The following is a 20,830-nucleotide window of genomic DNA, read 5'->3' on the forward strand; positions in this document are numbered from 1 at the left end:
CTCAGATGTCGTGTGTCTTGTTCAGGGTGTTCAAGGTCAGCACTGAGAGACAGACTAAGGTAAAGAGGATGGAAAAAAGAAAACAGATGAAGGAATGGAGAGAAAGACGAGTGTAAGGGCATGGCACCAGCTCCAGCATCTATCACTCTTTCTGACAGCTTGTCACTCCATCCAACAGCCTGCATCTCTAACACGACCCCGGCCGGCCACGCCCACTTTAATCACTATCAGGGTCCGTTCGAAAACCGCACCGTCTGATTGGAGCAGAACCAAAAACACTCACTGCTAATTAGTCTGATTGGACGCGTGATACATCAGCAGCTCTCTCTCTCTCTCTCTCCTTTCTTTCTCTTTCTCTCTCTCCTCCACCTATTTTTTCTCCTTTTCCTGAACTCTCTCCCCTTCTGTCTCTTGTCCTCTTCTCTGACTCACTCTGTCTTTCTCTCTTCCAATTTTCTTTCTCTCCTCTCTCTCTCCACCTATTCACTCTCTTGTCTTTTCTCTTGTATATATATACACAAAGATCAGATCAGGTCCGTAGCATCTGGCCCCCAAAATTATTTTCCTTTTCTGTTAATATTAGCCCGTTTCACAACACGCTGCATTGTGTGGAGGCCAAGGGGTGGCGTCTCTGCTGCTCACTGGAGTGGTTTGCAGCTGAGTGTGAAGCGGTTGGTATGCAAATCAGCACCACTAAGTGTGAGTCCATGGCTCTAGCCTGGAAAAAGATGGAATGCCCACTCCAGGTGAGGGGAGAGGACCTGCCTCACATGGAGGAGTTTATGTATCTTGGTGTCTTGTTGACAAGTGATGGGAAAAGGGATGGTGAGATCGGCCGCAGGCTGGGACAGGCGGCAGCAGTAATGCGGTCACTGTACTGGACTGTAGTGGTGAAGGGGGAGCTGAGTCATTAGGCAAAGCTCTCTGTTTACTGGTCGGTCTACATCCCCACCCTCACCTGTGGTCATGAGCTTTGGGTAATGACCAAAAGAATAAGATCACGATTACAAGCGACAGAAATGAGCTTTCTTCACTGAGTGGACAACACTCTACTGACAGGGTGAGGAGCTCGCTCATCCGGTAGTAGCTCAGAGTAGAGCCACTACTCCTCCACATTGTGAGGAGCCAGTTGAGGTGGTTCATGCATCTGATCAGGATGCCCCCTGGACACCTTCTGGTGGGGGTTTACCAGCCATGGCCTACTGGGACGAGACCCTGAGGTCATCCTAGGACCCACTGGAGGGATTGTATCTCCAAATTGGCCTGGAAGCGACTCGGGGTCCCCCAGAATGAGCTGGAGGAAGTTGCAGGGGACAGGGTCACCTGGGATTCTCTGCGCTCCCAACTTCTACCGTGACCCTATCTGGATTAAGCTGTTTAAGATGATTATGATGATAAAAACACAGACCTCTGGTCCACAGAGTTGTAGAGGCTTTAATATGGCCCTTTTAGCGGTTGAGTATGACACCAGTGTCCTAGATACAGAAGATTCTCTGTGTTGGGAAGATTCTTAAATACCGGGAATATTTTGGTGACTTTAGTAAAGAAAAAAAAATTCTGTTCTAATGTGAATGAATTTGGTGCATTCAGTTACAAAGTGCAGCTCAGGTTTATTCTGCTGGCAGTGCTGGCACAGTTTTTGATCTTTGGGCAGCCAAATCTCTCTCTCTCTCTCTCTCTCTCTCTCTTCTCCAGTGTGAAATTAATGAAGCAGTGTAAACGGATTTTTTCTGCACAACATTCTTTAATAACTGTGTGTTTATTAGTTAAACTGCCTCAGTTTCAGCCCTGCTCACTCTGCGGAGGAGAGCCTTCGGATCGATGGGGGTTCTGAGGTGTCGGGACGCCTAACCTCCTCGCACGGCTGAGGTGGCAGACGGCCCGCTCGGCTCTAAACTCCAACCTCCAGCTCGGGTGACACAAACACAGGGCGAGAGAGGGCCATTTGTCACCGAGGAGCGCCATCAAAACCTCCCCGCGGGGCTGGAGCTGTAGGGGGTGGAGGGGAGGGGGGAGGAGGGGTTCTGTGGGTTTTGAGAACTGTCGAGCTCTCAGGATTTGGTGTGTGTGTGTGTGTGTGTTTGTGTGTGTGAAAAGTGAGGCGGAGGAAGAGATGGATGGGTTTTTGAACTGTCAGCTAATTTTTCAGAAGGTCTCGCTAGGCTAGCAGACGACAGCATCGGAGATTTCCCCAAAAGAATTTCACCGAACAGCCTGCAGACGTCCTTTCAGTGCAGTCTGATCAGAGAGGGGAGGAGCAGCCTTAGTCAATACTCAAGTAAAAGTACTGACACTTGGGTAAAATAATGACACGAGTAAAAGTGAGTTAGAACAAGGTTCTAAAACTTACTGAAGTACAGAGTAGCGTATAGAACTGCAGTGGAACTTCTTAGTAAATCTAGCACCTATCAGAACAGGAACTGACGTTTGTGCAGCTCTATTTTTCTATTTTTTGGATTATCTTGGTCTAAAATTAAATGCTAAAGCTGAAGTCAGAGATGTGACCAATCACAAAGCAGTACAGATAATATCTGTGTTCCAAAGCCTAGGCTGCACTTCTTGGCTGCTACATTATACAAGGCCGTTCCAAAGCAAAGAACCCTTCGTATACAGCCTAGAAATGCAGCCTATGTTCTGAGTGATTTCGCAACAGATGTATACTTCCAGGCCTTCGGTTACCCACAGTTCTTTGTGCACAAATGATGTGAAAGCAGAAAAAAAACAGCACCATGAAAATGCTAGGAAACGAAGCCGTTGGAGCAGAGCTTGTTTTTAAAATGTAAGTCGTTCACGTCCTTGAATTTGTCTTTGTTCCCTTATAAAGTCTAAAATGATTGATTAACTAAAGTATTCATCAATATATTGTATTTTATTTAGAAGTATTTGAATATATCATTGTTGTTGGAACAAAACCTTGTATCTCCAAAATGGTAATTTTCCAGGAGAAGGAAAAAACCTTCTTCATTTTTAATGTAAGTCAATGGAACCAGACATTTTTCAGAGTCATTTTTGGCCATTTCTTTTAGTCCATTTATCATGAAATTTATACACAGTGTAAAGGCCAACAGACAGTTTCAAATTATGTCAAAAACTGAAAAATGCCAAAAATGGAGATACGAGGTTTTGTCCCGACTGCAGCGATATGTAGATTACTGTACTACATAAGAACATCTCCTCCATGTCTGTGAGGAAATAAAAGGCAACAAACACAATGCAGAAGGCTCCATTTTCTCTCACCAGTTCCCTCACAAGTTTCGCGCCACAATTACAAGAAGCAGGACCTTTCTGGTGATATCACCACACAGCCTCGTTAGGACTGTTCCATTTGTGTGACCAATAGGCTACTAAGAAGGAGTCTTCATAGGACAGCCCTACCAAGGACCTGCACTACCTCGGCTGCAGTCTAGGCCCACTAATGTACTCAGAAGTAAAAGTATTACAATCTGAAAATACTCAGCAGAGCACAAAGCCATCTGTACTTAAGTACATGTACTTGAGTAAATGTAACTGGTTATTAAGTATATGGTGTGTTGTGATTTACTTTGGTTTTAAACTTCACCGAAAAATATATATTTTTTTTCATATCTCTTTCTGCAGTGCCCCCTAGTGGCCACTGCCCCTGGGGAACATAAATCTATTCAGATATTTTTAATTAATATTATAATATACAATGTACACCGATCAGGCATAACATTATGACCACCTCCTTGTTTCTATGCTCAGTGTCCTTTTTTATCACTTTATCATAATACTACATAGGTGCACTTTGTAGTTCTACGATTACAGACTGTAGTCCATCTGATTCTCTGCATACTTTGTTAGCCCCCTTTTACCCTGTTCTTAAGTAGTCAGGACCCCCATGGACCCTCACAGAGCAGGTACTATTTGGGTGGTGGATCATTCTCAGCACTGCAGTAACACTGATGTGGTGGTGGTGGTGTGTTGGTGTATGTTGCGCTGGTCTGAGTGGATCAGATACAGCAGTGCTGCTGGAGTTTTTAAACACTATGTCCACTCACTGTCCACTCTATTAGACACTCCTACCTGATTGGTGTTTTTTCCTTCTTACTCTGTTGAAGATGAAGTACACTATTAAAAAAATATGGTCCTTTAAGGGTTCTTTAGTTAAGACACTGGTTCTATATAGAACTATGAGCACTCAAAGAACCATTTGCAATAAGCATGGAAAGGGTTTTGTGAGCTTTCATGGTTCTGTATAGACCCATTTTCTTACTACTACTAAAGAATCCTTGAAGAACCACCTTTTAGAAGAGTGTATGCATTATTATTCAATAACATTGATGAAATATATTTGGTTGGATGTGCAAACTAGTCATCATTTATAAAAGTGTTGTTATTGTGTTTAAACACTGTTTGATATGCAGAAAGTTGCAGTTGTTCATTTTATCCCTCATTGCTCGCTAGCAGTTCAACACAACAGTCACAACATTTCACACAAGTGTTCTAGTTAATCTGATAACATACACATTTTAGTGATTATATTCATTAGATCTATCTGATTTCTTGTCCACTGGTGAAGAATCCATTAGGGTGCAGTGCAGAAAGAGGCAACATATTAGCCTCATATATTAGCCTTAAAATTTAGCGGACGTCCTTCCATTCCACCTTAAATTCCAGCCCTGTTAGTAAGTAATGCTAAAACAGACGGACACCTGTGAGGTCCTGCAAGCACACATGCACAAGCGAATGACACGGTGAGGAAACTGGGGGTCCTGAGGGAGACGTCCACCCTGCTGAGTGCAGACAAGCCTGCCAGATGTAGCACCGTCTCCGAGGAGAGAGCACACACTCACAGCAATCCAGCTGACACCGCACTGAGTACTGAGATACGGATAATTACTGAGATGTTAAAAAGGACCAGACCATACGGAGAGAGAGAGAGAGAGAGAGAGAGAGAGAGAGAGAGAGAGAGAGAGCGAGAGAGAGAGAGATGGAAGGAGAGAAGAGAGAGAGTGAAGAGATAGAGGAAGAGAGAAATATATATAGAGAGAGAGAAGAGAGAGACATAGAAAGAAAGAAAGAAAAAAGAGAGAGGGAGAGAGAGAGGAGAGAATAGTGAGAAAAAGTGAAATAGAAAGATAAAGAGCGAGGGGGGAAAGAGAGGGGAGAGAAAGAGAAAGAAAGAGAGAGAAAGAGAGAGAGAGGAGTGAGGGAAATAAATTAGCAGTGCTAGCAGCATCCTGTGACAGGTGCTGTTAATGAGAACGCGTTCAGGAGTGTTTTTGGACGGCACAGAGAGAGACAGAGAGAGAGAGAGAGAGAGAGAGAGAGAGAGAGAGAGAGAGAGAGAGAGAGAGAGAAAGGCCTTGATCACACACTCAGCCTGAGAAATAGAGGGAGAGAAATTTTTGTAGAAGTAACAACAGGAAATAAAGCTGAGCTTTTAATAATAATAATAATAATAATAATAATAATAGGCAAATAGCAAAAATAGCTGTTGTTAAAGATACACTATATAGCCAAAGGTAATTACTGAGTTCAGCCACACCCATTGCTGTAAATTAACAGCCAGTGTTCAATGGTATTATCCCGTTATGCACAAATATCAGCACTTTACTGTAAAACGAATTGTGGCTGTAAATTTACAGCCATTTTTACAGTATTATCACGTTATCCTTAAAAACAGTTATTTCTTGTAAAACTAATGCATTACAGGAGTTGATATGAACAGCGGAGCAGTAGCTCATGGCAATTCCTTGTGATATTCATCCATCTTCATGTTTTACCTTATAGCATGCCATTTCATTTTGCTTGTGAGGAAATACACAACTCATCTGTAACATTTCCCGCTGTCTGAATTATCATTTTGTAGGAGATTATGTTTTTTGTCCTTTTAGCACTTTCAACAACTAGCCGTTGAATGCCGGCAAGACTGAAGACCGTCTTAGCTATGCGTTTTCCCTTAAGCTTGCCTTTCCCTCCTGTACAATACTGGGCAAAGTAAATTCCTTTTATATTAAGATCTATTCATTAATATATCAACTGCCCTAGACTAGTTTTTGTTATATTTGGTTTGTGTTGGCTGAACCTGATTTACAGAGGGAGCATTTGATAACTAGCTAACTAAATTAGTTAACAACATAATTCTGTGGTCATGTCAGTGTTTTTTGAAACTGAAATCATAATTTTGATAGAGAAATGTGTTTTATATGCAGTGTTTGGCCTGAGAAACATCACATCTTCTTTCTGCACAAAATAATACTAATTTTAGCTAGTTGGTGTCTCAAAGCATTTGCAGCATGCTAGCCTATGGTTGATATTAGACTATTTCATATAACTAGCTCTGAAGGGGGGAAACGAAGGAATCTGTTCAGTGATGATACTGGTACTTCACTGAAGGACAGATATATGCATGTGATGCATGCTGTTATTCCGCCTAAACTAAACAATTAAATTGATGTGTTTTTTTGCCACTGCAGCTGACGTGAAGAGGATGCTCACCCTACTGGCAACTCCTCAGCTAATACTGCTTGCTTGTATTTCAGCAAAATGGAACTACCCTTGTTGCCAATGGTTAACTCTTCATTTGTTATTTTCAGGTCAGAAAACAGCAAGTTGTATTGAAGGCTGGATGGTCAGTCGTGAGGGACACATCATCTGTGATGTCATCTGGTTGGATTTCATGTGGTTGCACTGAACTTTGCACTTGGTTCTTATCTATTGTAGGAGAAACAACAAGCTAAACGTCTCTTCCAATCAACCTTCTTAGTTGTTTCCAGGTGTTTAGCTTGCCATTTCTCAATCAATGAAGAAAGCCAAGTGCTGAGTCCAGTGCAACCATGTGACATCACTCTCCCAAAGTGCACTCAAGTGGCAGTCTACTAGTAATAGGATTTAGCCTAATTTTAATAATAAGTAAAACTAGAAGAGGGAAATTTGTGGTCAAATTTTTTGTTGACCTGACAAAGACAGCTGGAGATGCTTAAAAAGTTAAAGTAGTCATAGCTGTTGTAACATGCTGGGAGACGAGAAAGCAGGATACGTGTGTGAGCAAGTAGCAAAGTAGCAAAGAAAGAATCAGAAGCAAAAGAAAAGCAAAATGAGGCAAGCACTACTGAATCAAAAGAACCACAAAAAGAAAAGAATAGAGAAGAAAATACACAGGAATAACTACTCAAACTAAGAATCAGCAAAACACACTACAAACATACTACAAACAACACCAAGCAAGAACAGACCGAACCAAGGGGAAGAAATAGACAAAAGAGCATATGAGAAACCCCTGGGGCTAACAAGAGGGCGGGGCTTCAGACTACACCCAGGTGGGATAGATGACTGGGGAGGAGACAGACCAAAACAACAAAAGCACATGGCAAATGTAAACAAAAGCACATGGAACAAGATGCAGACAGAAACAAGGAAAGATGAAGCAGGACAAGACAAGATTACACAGCTGTGACTGTTGTACAAAGATTGTTGTCAAAGTTCATGTCCTTGTTCTCCAAATATATATATATATATGTACGTATGTATGTATATATGTGTGTGTGTATTTTATATATGTATATATATATTCATGCCTAAATGCTTCCTTTGTTGAAATTACATTTTCTGGTGTAAAAACTGTGCAAAGTGTTCGCAAGTGGCACCATCAAGACTTTATTTACAATAAAGCAACACATTTTACAAAATATACTCGGCTTTTCTCTCATTTTTAAGTCACATGATTTAAATAGCCATGTCAACTGTTCACTGAAATAATGAACCCTTTCATGCATATTATGTTTCTGGCAAGACTAACAAGCAGTAAAAACACAATGTTTTTTATCCATACAGAAAAATCTGTAGCTATGCATGTCAGGAAAGTTAGTGCACCCCCATCAAAAAGGTAATAAACTGTTAACCTCTAGCAATATTATACTGTAAACGTAGTAAATTATGGTTATATCCTATATTTGTAAAAAAACAGTATTAAACCGCACATTTTTACAACAGAAGGATACCATTAATTTAATGTTAAGTTCCTGGCAACCCTGCTGCCAGTTCTTTACTGTTTTTTTACAGTGAAATTTTTTATAGTGTTGTAGGTTTAAATAAAATAATCCTCCTCTGCAGTAAAATAAAGCTCTGCTGATCATTCTAACACTGTCTTAACAATAAATTATCTTTAACAATGAAGTTAATTTATAACTGCTAATTCACCCTTTAACCCTGAACATTGGTGTGCAGACTGCTGGTCACCATAGAAACATAAACAACACTCTTGCCTAGCTAGTAGCTAACGGAACAGCAAAGAGAAAGATTTAAGACAAACATCGATAATTTGGGGACGAAAGGACTTATTTGCATTTATTATCACTCCAGCTGGTTTCCTGATATGTTTAATCTGCAACATGAAACTGTCAAACACAAAAAATTCACGAGACTGAAGTCAGTTTCTCATTCAGCAGCTTCTTGTTCGCATTTTCCTGTTCTACCTTAAATGGTGCAGCAGTTGCCAAGAGGCTGGCAAATGACTTCAGTCTCGTAGAAAGTTGAACGTTGAGAGACATTTTACAGCACACTACTCTACTTTTAAGGAAAGGTTTCCTGCTGGAGATGTGAGAAAAACAGCTATAGCTGAGCTAAAGCTTAAAACAAAGCAAAGTAAGTCTGTGTTTTTGTTTATAATGTTTTAGCCTATACTAGTACATCAGCACATACTGAGACATATGTACAGCCAAGATGGTAAAATGTTATGTAAATAAATGGACATACAATGTTGTGGCTCTCAAGGTAGATTGATTTTTGTTGAAAGGACAAAAAACATTTGGGCTGCTGACCCCTGGGTTAGAAAAAAAACAGCTCAGCCACAAAGCGGTAGAACACTCAAACTCACCAGTCTATTAGAGATTACATAACAACCGAAGGTTTGAGGCATGTGTGTGATGATAGGCATGCAGTTAGCGTAATGCTAATTCAGATTTATATTAGCCTGTGCTGAAGCTAAAGAAGCTACAGACACGGAATGTCTTGTCTGATTAGCTACATTTGATGTAAAGGTAGGCATATTGTGTAATGCAGGTTTTTATCCAAACTATTCTTTTAAAGAATGAAAGATGCAGATGTTAAAGATTGATACAGAAGGGCTGAGATGTTACGAAATCTAGTGAAAGAAACACTCAACTAGGGTCATTTTGTTGAAGCAGCTTTTGAGTAATTCTTCTTCTGACCTTACCAAATCTATGACTCAGACAGAGTGACAATGAGTGCTTTAACAGTGCAGCGCGGCTCTGAGAAGACTGCCTGGTTCCCCCAGAGGCGAAGTAGAGTTAGCATTGTAGCGCAGTCAGACAACGCTCAAGGCCAAGTCTCTCCTGCTGGGACTTTGAAAGAGCCTTACCTCAGAGCTTGCCAGAGCTGAAACTTTAACAGCTACATGAGAAAGTGACTGACATGGCAAAAAGTACTACTCAACCACACAGCGCTGCACTCTGAATCCAAATGTTTGCTGTTTTAAATGCTTTTCAGTAAAACATTTTAATGCATTGCAGCATTGATTTAAGCTTTTTTCACATATTTGAGAACAAACTGGGGTACAGATTGACTGCAACATCAAATAAACATCATGGTTTGCAGGAGAATTCTACAGATTTTTCCACATTTCTACAGAATTTCATGGCTGAGATGTTCAGATATCATTCAGAGTGGTTTGGTGTGAAGTGGTTCAGATTTCTTTACAGTGGTGGTGATCGGAACCAGGGGTCGCCATGACTACAACACAAATATAGACATTTTATTTACAATCCAAAACCACCAGTGAACCTACAATGTCTTCAGAGTTTTATATAGAGTGTTGATGATGGTAAAATAGTGACAAATCTGAAAACAATTCATTTTCCTTGGGGACTATTTTGCCTCACAGCGCCCTGCATATTGTGTATCCATCCACCATGAATGAATTTTAAGGCCAAAATCTTCTCAAAACTATCATAAAACAATGTCTGAGACATCAGGCAGTGTATTCATAACCGTTTCATGTAATAACTTTCTGTGAGGGAGCTTTTAGAGGTGGACGTCTGGTTCCTATCACCGCCACTGTTTCTCTAGAATGGAACATTTCTTATTTAATATTGTAGACTTAGGAAAGTACATGGAACTGAGACTTAAAATAAGTGTTTTATTCTTATTTTCAGTCACAGCATAGATGTTGTACAGTGACGGTGACTACTGAACCAAACAGCACTACACTCTGAATTCAAATGTCTGCATTGTAGATGCTTTTCTGTAACACATTGCAGTGTGGAGTTGAGCTTTTTTTCCCTTATTTAAGAACAAATTGGTGTACTGCTTGACTGCAACATCAAATAAACTTCAGTGTTTGTCTGTGTAATTCAGTGGTTGCGATTTTTGTTATAGCCATTTTCTTTACTATCCAAAGCCACCAGTGAACCTACACCTGATGAGTTTTTATATGGAAAGTAAATGATGGACAGCAGAAAATCTGAAATAAGTTTTCTTTGGTGACTATTTTGCCTCACAACACCCTACATATTACACTATATGGACAAAAGTATTGGGACACCTTCACTTACACCTACAGGAGCTTTTATGAATCCTGTTCTAAATCCGTATGCATTAATATGGAGTTGGTTCACCTTTGCAGCTATAACAGCTTCAACTCTTCTGGGAAGCTTTCTACAAGATTTTGGAGTGTGTCTGTGGGAAATTTGTCCATTCATCCAGAAGAGGTCACACACTGATGTTGGACGAGAGGCCTGGCTCATAGTCAACATTCTATATAATTCCAAAGGTGTGTGATGGGGTTGAGGTCAGGGCTCTATGAGGGTCAGTCAGGTTCCTCCACACCAAACTCACCCAGCCATGCCTTTATGGACCTTGTTTTGGGGCTCAGTCATGCTGGAACAGAAAAGGTTCCTCCCCAAACTGTTCCCACAAAGTTGGAAGCATAAAATTGTCTAAAATGTCTTGGTCTGCTGAAGCATTAAGATTTCCTTTCACTGGAACTAAGGCCGACCCATGAAAACAACCCCATAGCATTATCCCTCCTCCACCAAACTTTACAGTTGGCACAAAACTGTCAGGCAGGTCATGTTCTCCTGGCATTTTCCAAACCCAGACTAATCTATCAGACTGGCAGATAGAGAAGCGTGATTCGTCACTCCACAGAATACATTTCCAACTATAGTAAAACAGTAAAATGTCTGTCATCAGGCACTGTTTTTATAACCATTTCATGTAATAACTTTCTGTGAGGGAGCTTTTGTGAGTGAATACTTACATGCATAATATATGGACCACATATATACTGTCTTATTGATTGATGTTTTCTATCATATATTGGTAAATATGTTACACATATATGTTTATATATAGTGATATATTATTTGAATTATATGTCCCATATTTGAATTTCAAATAAGTTGGCACATATGTCACAGATGTGACTAATATTCATATGTGTTGAATATAAGGAAAATGCACATATGCTAATATAAACTTGCATTTAATCTAATATATTTGCAATCCATATACTACCATATATCAGATTTCCACATGGGGTGTTGCCGAAAATTGTTTAAGACCTAAACCTTTGGGTTTACAGTGTAATGCTCAGCCAAACAACGCTAGACTAATTGCCTTTAGCACAATAATCACACACAAAAAACTGTCAAAACACAATGTCACAATAATAACCGCTCACATATCGGATCATAAAAGCCACACAGTGAGGCACATCAGAGGAGAAAGTTCTCTTCTGTTCGTCCAGAGACCAGGATGATTATTCATATAGCGCTAGCTGGCTAGGGCACACATGCAGGTGTGCAGATGCTAGCCAACTTGGCAGGGGTTGATTCATCTCCACCAGGATTAACGGGCTGCTGCCAACTGGCTCGGATGGCTTTAGCAAATTAAAAACCTGTGTTGAGAAGCTTTAAAAGCAGCTAGAAGAGCATCACTCCATGGCATTACTAGCATTTTCTCACACAAAACTGCCAAAGCTCCTGATAATCTGTTTAGCTAATCCCGCTCTGGCTAAACAGCCGTGAAGAGAGTGAGGCGAGAGAAGTTTCCGGAATCTGACGGCGGGGAAGTGCGAGAGTTTCAGGCTTTAGATGTACCGCTGCCCATCAACATGGTTTATCCTCTTCAAACACTAAAGGTAATGCTAACACTAATGCTAAGGTAGGACAAGAAACGAGTTCAAACAAGCGCACCTTCTCATGTTTGAGAGGTGATTTTTTTCGGGATTGGCGTGACGATGCGGGCTATTGCAGCAATTTTGCGGTGAATTTGAGCCCGGCAGAGTGAACGCGTTGAGTGGATACTTTGTGGGGAAAAACGATAAGCTGAAGTTTTAGAGTGTGGACAGGAACCAGGGATCAGGGGTTAGAATTTGATTTTATCCTGTAATAGTGTCTATGTGCTGTCTACTCTACATATTTATGAAGTGTGGAAATCAAATCTAATGAGACAGGGTGAGTGATGGAGAGAGAGAGACATGTATTTCAGAGGGGTCATATTTCAGCCAGTACCCTGCTGAAAAAAACAGCAAAGACCAGTGTTTCATGCTGGCCTAAGATGGTCTATGTTGGTCTATGCTAGTTTATGCTGCTCTAGTACTGGCCTGGTTCTGGTGTAACTGGTCACCCCAGCATGGTCTTGCTGAGTGACCAGCACACCAGCATCAAAACACAACATATGATGGTTTTGGTGGTGATCAGCATATTAACCTCCTAAATGGACAGGGCCCACCAAAGTTTTATTACACACTTCTTTAAACTAAGAATAGCTCAACCAGTTTACACTGAAGTCCCTGTAGTTACTGTATAACTACAATGTAATAAGCCTGGGATGTTAAGGGATTAGCTTCCATTGCTGTTGACCATGCAGTAGTGTAGTGTCACCCCCAGAAAAAGGTACAACGACCATGGAAATGCGTGCACATTAACCATGAAGGTGGTTGTATGGAAATAGGTGTAAATTAACCATGAAGATTGCTGTGGAAATCCATTAAGATCAGTGAAGTTGCCATGGAAATGGATGTCAAGTAACCATGAAAATGGGTGTAGTGTAACAATGGAAGTGGGTCTATTGTAACCATGAAAATCAGTGTAGTTACCACAGAAATGGATGTTGAGTAACCATGTAAATAGGTGTAGTGTAACCATGGAAGTGGGTCTAGCGTAACCATGGAAATCAGTGTAGTGTAACCACAGAAATGGGTGTACAGTAACCATGAAGATAGATGTACAGTAACCATGAAGATGGCTGTGAGGTCACCACAGAAATCTGTGTAGTTACCATGGGAATAGGTGTACAGTAATCATGAAGACAGCTGTAAAGTAACCATGGAATTCAGTGTAGTTACCATGAAAATTAGTGTACAGTAACCATGAAGATGGTTGTAGTGTGACCATGGAAATCGGTGTAGTGTAACTGTGGAAATGGGTGTATAGTAACCATTACGATGGCTGTAGTGTAACCTTGGTAATTGGTGTAGCTATCATGGAAATGGGTGTACAGTAACCACAGAGATGGCTGTAGTGTAACGATGAAAATCGGTGTAGTTACCATGGGAATGGGTGTATAGTAACCATGAAACGGCTGTAGTGTAACCATGGAAATCGGTGTGGTTACCATGAAAATGGGTGTACGGTAACCATGAAGATGGCGGTAGTGTAACCATGGAAGTAAGTTTAGCATATCCATGGAAATGAATGCAGTGTCATCATTAAAAATATGTAGTGTAACCATGAAGATGGCTGTAGTGTAACCATGGAAATGGGTGTAGTGTAACCATGGAAATGAATTTAGTGTATCCATGGAATGAGTGTAGTGTCACCATTAAAAAAAAAAGTACGTAACCGTAGACATGGCTGTAGTGACGCCATGGAAATGGGTGTGATATAACCATGGAAATGGGTATAGTGACACCATATAAAAGTGTGGTGTAACCATCAAAATGGGTGTAATGAATGTAATGGCTGTAGAGTAAACCCCTTAAAAAGCCAGGGTCCGCTGGTGGGCTTAAAGTTTTTTTTACACACTTCTACCTAAGAATAGCTCAGTATAGTTACTGAATAATAAAGCTTAGCATGTAATAAGCCTGAGATTTTAATGGGTAACCACGGTGTAGAGTAACCATCAAAACGGATGCACTGTAACTATGGAAATGGATGTGATGTAACCAAAAAGCGGAAACTACACGTAAGCCAGCCAGATGAATGTGAATCCAATGAACATGAACTTGGAGAGTAACGATGCTGCTGTTGAGGCAGAGTTAGCACAGAGCTAGCATGGAGTGGTGCAATGGTAGGGCAGTTGTGACAATGACATTTTAAGGGAAGAAGCGCTACAATGGTGAGGATACCTCCTAATGAAGTCGCTAATGAACCTCACATTTGTCTTATAAGGCACGTGCCTGCAGCGGTACAGCGGCGCGCCGAAAGCAGCTAGCGTCGGCCCAGCTAAACTCATTAACACATCTCAGTCCATTAGCCCACAGCGCAGTGGAGAATACTATCCACCTCATAATTACCATTTAAGAGTAAATGAATCAGAGCTAACTCAGCTGGATGCTGCGGATTGAGTTTTTCGCTCATTCCTTTCAGCCGGTGGCCCACGCGCTTCACTCTGACCGCTCGGCTAACACACACTCTCCACAAAGACCCAGCGAGGAACCAACCCCCGGCTAAAGCGGCTAATGCTACCACACAAAAGACGGAGAAAAGCCTGCAGGAGTGACTGTGCTGGGAAACAGAGGGTGTGTAAGTGTAGGAGTTGTAAGTACTATTCTTTCTGTGTCTTTTAAAAGCGCATTCAGAAAGTCCACGGTGTGTAATTAGAGTCGCTCTGAAAGATGCCATGGATTATTGTACGCAGCATTTTGTAATGAATGAAGTGCTGTAGTGCCCTCGTCTCACCTTCCATAATAATACTGCATAGCGCTATTACAGTAATAACAACAACAATATTAAGAATAATAAAAATAATAATAATAATAATAATAATAATAATAATAATAATAATTCGCTGCCTATAATAAGAAAAAAAAAACAGTTGTAACTCAGATTAACCAGCCAAGCAAAGGTCCAGGAGCCTGTTCACCAGCCCAGAGGAGAAGGGATGGTTTTAAGAGCCCATTAAGAAGAAGGATGAAGTTCTATTTCTCTTACTCTCTTTCCCTCCTTCCTTCTCTTCCCCTTTCTCTTTGTTTCTACATTGTTCTGCCTTTTTTATCTCTATCGCTCTCATTTATTTTACCAGCTCTCTTTCTGTCTTTTTCTCTCTTACTCTCGCTTTCTTTCGGTTCTTGTACCCTACGCCCTGTCTTCACCTATATTCTTTCTTTCTGTCTCGGCCTCCCTTTCCCGTTTCTGTCTCTCGGTTGGTTCATTTGTTTGTTCATTCGTTTGTTTCATTCTTTCCTTCTTTCTCGCCCTCCCTTTCCTGTCTCTCTTGGTTCTTTCTTTCTTTTTTGTTTCTACTTTGCTGTATTTTTTCTATCTCTTTCATTTTTCCTACCTTTTCTCTCATTTTGACTACTGTTTCTTTCTCCGTCATCTCTGCTTTCTCTCTTTCTCTGCCTTCCTTTCTTTCTACTTTTCTATTTTGCTCACTTCCCTGCTCTCTTACTTTCTTTTTCGTTTCTCTTCCTTTTTTCATTCTCTATTTCTTTCGCTCCTCCTATCTCCCTCTCTCTCCTTCTTTCTCTGTCTCCCTCTCCCCTTCTCTCTTTCTGTTTCACCTATCTCTCTCTCCTCCTATCTTCCTTTGTCTCTCTCTCTCTTCCTCTCTCTCCCTCTCCTCTATCTCTCTCTTTTCCTCTCTCTTCACCTGTCTCTCTGTCTCCCTCCCTCTCTAACCTTGTCTCCTTTCTCTCTCTCTCTCTCTTGCTCTCCCTCCCTCTCTCTCACTTTCTCTCACTATGTGTCTCCCTCCCTCTCTCTCTTCCTCTCCCCTCTCCTCTCTCTCTCTCTTTCTCTTTCTCTCTCTGTGTGGGTGGATGTTAATGATGGTGTTTTGTCAGAATCTCGCCCCAAGCTCGCTCTCACGGCTCATCAAAGCGACAGTGAGACTGTATGTGTGGTTACTCTGCCATACCATCACTTCTCATCCTACAGAGGCTGTGGGCGTTGCCGTGGCGATGAGAGAGAGGTTAACCCTTAGTTAAGTTGTAGTCACTCTCAAGAATAGCAACAACCTGTTGTAATTTGATACTAAAGGGAAATTCCACTGATATTTCAAAATTCCTGCATAATTGAATGGTTACAATGTAAACAGAGTCATTCAGAGTGGTTTGGTGTGAAATGCTCTGTTCTAGAGAAACTTACCAAGTTGGAATTGTTTACAGTGCTGGTGATAGGAACCAGACGTCCACCTCTAAAATCTCTCTACATAAAATTGATATGAATACACTGCCCGATGTCTGAGACACTGTTTCATGGTAGTTTTGACGATATGATCATTTCGATCTATTCACGGTGGAGGGATACATAATATGCAGGGTATTTTGAGGCAAAATAGTCCCCCCAAAAAGACTTACCATTTCAGATTTTCCACTATTTTCCCATCATCAACACTCCATATAAAACTCAGAAGACACATGTAGGTCCACTGGTGGATTTGGATAGTAAATAAAATGTCTATATTTGTGTTGTGGTGCACGCTGGCGCAGTGGGTAGCGCTGTCGTTAGTGTTAGTAAATTTGACTTACTAGTAAATTTGATTTTGATTTTGACAGGAGGTTAAACTACTTTTTGCAGTGCCCCCTAGTGGCCGTTCAGGAAAATCGATGGAATCCATGGAAATCACCCCGGACATTGAGAGGCAGATGACATGTATTTCAGCCCCTCTTCATAGCCTCATAACTCCGGATGTGAGTCACGTATGATCTCGTGATAAGAAGGAATGGAAAGGGCGACTTTACAGATTCAGGAAACGTTTGAACTGTATTTCTGTGCTGGATTATCACAAAGATAAACAGATATACAAACATCAAATCTGACACGCAGACCACTTCGTGGACCCCAGAAGATTATCCTGGACTTGTATCTTTGACGGCACATTTACAGTGTTTGTACCTTGATGTACCTGCTCAGTAGCTTTTATTCTGACAGTGTAGAGCAAAACAACAATAATGCTATAGACTTCTAATAATTAACGCCAGCTCACCCTCAACAGCGTATCTGTATGAGTAACAGCGGCATCTCGCTAATTGTTCAGGGTGCAGCAAGTCTCTCACCAGAAGAGGTGCTAAGTGAAAGGAGGTGAGTGGCATTAACAAGAAACAAGAAACAATAAACAATTATAAACCTTCCCTGTGGCCCACTGCGTTCCCCCCAGAGACAAAAACACCCACCTGCTTCTGCTCCTGCTCTTGCGCTCATCTGCGCAGGAAAATAATTGCTTCTTTTTATCTTCTACAAGTACACAGATAAACTGTCCTGCCTTGGCTCAGGTTTCTCCAGCGCAGCGAAGTAGGTGTTCCAGATAAGTGCAACAGTAATCCAGGAACAGCAGCACTTATTTTGTCATTAGCATCAGCAGATTCATTACATTCTTCCTAGGGTGGTACAGCAGCTGACGGCTACACAATAGTCATTGTGTAAAACAAAGGAGCAGCAAAAGAAAAGAACAGCGGCCATTTAAACACTTCTGGATAGTAAGAAGTGCTGTTTATGCACACCAACCAGTTTCTACTGGAGTGGACAGACGTGTAAAATGGCCATATATATAACAGCAAGTGAGGTAGGTGTTTCTAATAAAACCATATATATTACAGCAAGTGAGGTAGGTGTTTCTAATAAAACCATATATATAACAGCAAGTGAGGTAGGTGTTTCTAATAAAGTGGCCAGTTAGTAAAAGTACAAGGTGAGTGTTTATAATAAAGTGGCCAGTGAGCGGAACCCCAAGGTGGGTGTTTTCGATAAAGCGGCCAGTGAGTAGAAGCGCAAGGTGGGTGTTTCTAATAAAGTGGGCAGTGAGTGGAAGTACAAAGAGGATGTTTCAGATAAAGTGGCCAGTGAATGGAGGCACAAGGTGGGGGTTTCTAATACAGTGGCCAGTGAGTGGAAACACAATGTGGGTATTACTATTAAAGTAGCCAGTGAGTGCAAGTATAAGGTGGGGGTTTCTAATAAAGTGGCCATTGAGCGGAAGTATAAGGTGGGGGTTTCTAATAAAGTGGCCACTGAGTGGAAGTACAAGGTGGGGGGGTTCTCATAAAGTGGTCAGTGAGTGGAAGTACAAGGTGGATGTTTCTAATAAAGTGGCCAGTGAGTGAAAGTACAAGGTGAGTGTTTCTAATAAAGTGGCCAGTGAGTGGATGAAGGTAGGTGTTTCTAATAAAGTGGCCAGTGAGTGGAAGAAGGTGGGTGTTTCTAATAAAGTGGCCTGTGAGTGGAAGAAGGTGGATGTTTCTAATAAAATGGCCAGTGAGTGGAAAAACAAGGTACGTGTTTCCAATGAAGTGGACAATATATGTATATCCTAAGAGAATTATTTATTATTCTGTTTTGTACTCAATATCCTGCCCACCTGGTGACCTCTGACCTCTGTGAATGACCTGTACTCAATCTCTGAGTTTTGACACAAGAAGACAACCTCTAATATGAACTTAACATTTTTTATACAAGGCAATGCATCTGCTAGCCCAGAGTTTTCGCAGAGGCAAATATTTAAACTTTAAATGTATACACTTAAAGATTACTTAGCCTGTCTTTTCTACAAACAGCGGAACAGATCGAGGTAACATTTACAAACAGCTCCTAATAAACACTACAAATCCACATATGCTACACTGCCTTCTTTTCAAAGTTGAATTTTCTTGCTGTTACTTTTCAACTGACCTTTTGCAAAAAGTCCCAACTCCCTTGGTTACTGTTGCTATGTTTTTCAAACATTCAGATCGGGCCATCTGTAGGCCTACAGTTAACAGACTTTAAAGTTCAGTACCACCAAGGTGTAAAATACAGAGGGTCCTGGACCCCTTAATTAACCTCTTGAACCTCCTCAATCTCTCAACCAAAATTCCTTGGGGGCGGGGGTAAAGTGTTAGTGTAAAACAGGCTCTGAAGTACAAATTCAGTGAAGCTCACTGTTTATCTGCTTTACCCACAATCAGCTTCTGTCTTTGGTGTTCTTAACTAACTAGAGCGGCAGCACTGCTCTGCCTCAGGGTGGCGCTGCAGCAGACTGGTTCACCCAGTTGGTCCTTCAGAGTCTAGAAACTGTAACTCTGCCTGGATTCCTCTGAAAAACTTTACAATGTGCTGCAGCATATCTGTACATCTGAAAACTCGCCCAGTTTCCCAAGAGTTTGGTGTAAAGAGTGACTGTTCCTCATTTCTCACACTAAAGACACTCTCAAAGAACACTTTGCGTGATTCTGGTCCTTTGCATGGTGAAATGGTTCTTTATATTGACTCAGAATACACTGTAGATGGTCCTTTGTAGAATCCTTTGGAAAGGGTTCTATATAGTACCAAAGGGGGTACTTCTATTGTGACGATATCAAGATTATAACAAAATCAGAACCCTTTTTGCTGCTATAGAACCATATACAACACTATACAGAACCATACACAACAACTATATAGAGTAATTTTCTTTACTAAAGAACCCTTGAATGACCATCTTTTATAAGAGTGTATCTGCTAGAGTACATTTGTGGTACAAAATGGTGGAAAACACACCAAATAGAACTCAAAATGTGTACATTTCCTCATGAATTATTATGTGTATAACTGAACTTTCAGTACATTCTGTGCATAGATTTTTTTAATGAGAGAGAGAAAAAGAGAGAGAGACAGAGAGAGAGAGAAAGAGAGAGAGAGAACGGAGGTAAACGCAGTGCGAGGAAAGTGGCGGACGCAATTAAAAGCGCGGGTCAGAGAGCGCGGAGGTGATTAATACAGCTCTCCTGTAAAGAGCCCTCACTGAAGAAGAGCAGGATAATAGAAGGAGAGAAACTCCTTAGGGACTCACTCTTTCACTCGCACATCTACCTCTCTCTCTCTCTCTCTCTCTCTCTCTCCTTCCTCACATTCCTTTCATTTTTCAGCCTGTCTTCACCTACCTCCACCACACTGCCGATAATAAGCTTCTTGTCTTGGTGTGGCTGCCCTATCGAGGCGCATGATTACAGCTAGGGGGCAGCAGAGAGACTGATTTTCAACACTACAGACTTTATAGTGGATTAAACCACACATACACCTTACAGCATTATGAAAAACACATTTACAGTTACAGTGTGTGAACAACAGAGGCAAACAATTTATAAGGCAATACTTTTTACGCAATTTAGGACCTTAATCATATCTATTACAACATAATAACAATTAACCACATGTTACACCATTTCTATGTTGTAAATTATATTGTAATATTATAATGATCATTTTGTTCGCTTATCTTCTGCAAATGTACACACTTTGGGCAGGATTTATTTAAATTTATTAAAATGATTTGCATTTGCAATGTAAGTAACTTCAAAAAGTAATGGAGAAATGAGCAACCAGTCTGTGCTTATTTGGTCAAAATAGTTTTGAATGCAAAATTCAGCTTTTTAAATGCTTTTTTTATTCACACACACACACACACACACACACACACACACACACACACACACACACACACATATATATGTATATATTGCATTCAGTAGATGCCCTTTACATTGTGTTAAAATTTCATGTTGAATGGACCAAATAAATTTCAATAAAACATCTTTAACTTGCATCAAAAGTAAAGAACGTTTTTTCCCCTCTCCTGTAAAGGTACTATTTTGGACGTACTTGTTTTTCTTTGGACAGTGATGAAATGTAGAGATTTATATTTTATAAATATTCATTACTGTAAT

General features: G+C 40.8%; 1 protein-coding gene across 1 annotated transcript in view; it reads right to left on the reverse strand.

Annotated features, from left to right (window-relative positions):
* LOC118822071 (cadherin-4-like) overlaps positions 1–20,830 on the reverse strand; it is a 501,575-nt gene that overhangs the window by 148,168 nt on the left and 332,577 nt on the right. The window lies entirely within an intron of this gene.

Source organism: Colossoma macropomum, unplaced genomic scaffold, assembly GCF_904425465.1.
Source record: "Colossoma macropomum unplaced genomic scaffold, Colossoma_macropomum, whole genome shotgun sequence".
NCBI classification, from domain to species: domain Eukaryota; kingdom Metazoa; phylum Chordata; class Actinopteri; order Characiformes; family Serrasalmidae; genus Colossoma; species Colossoma macropomum.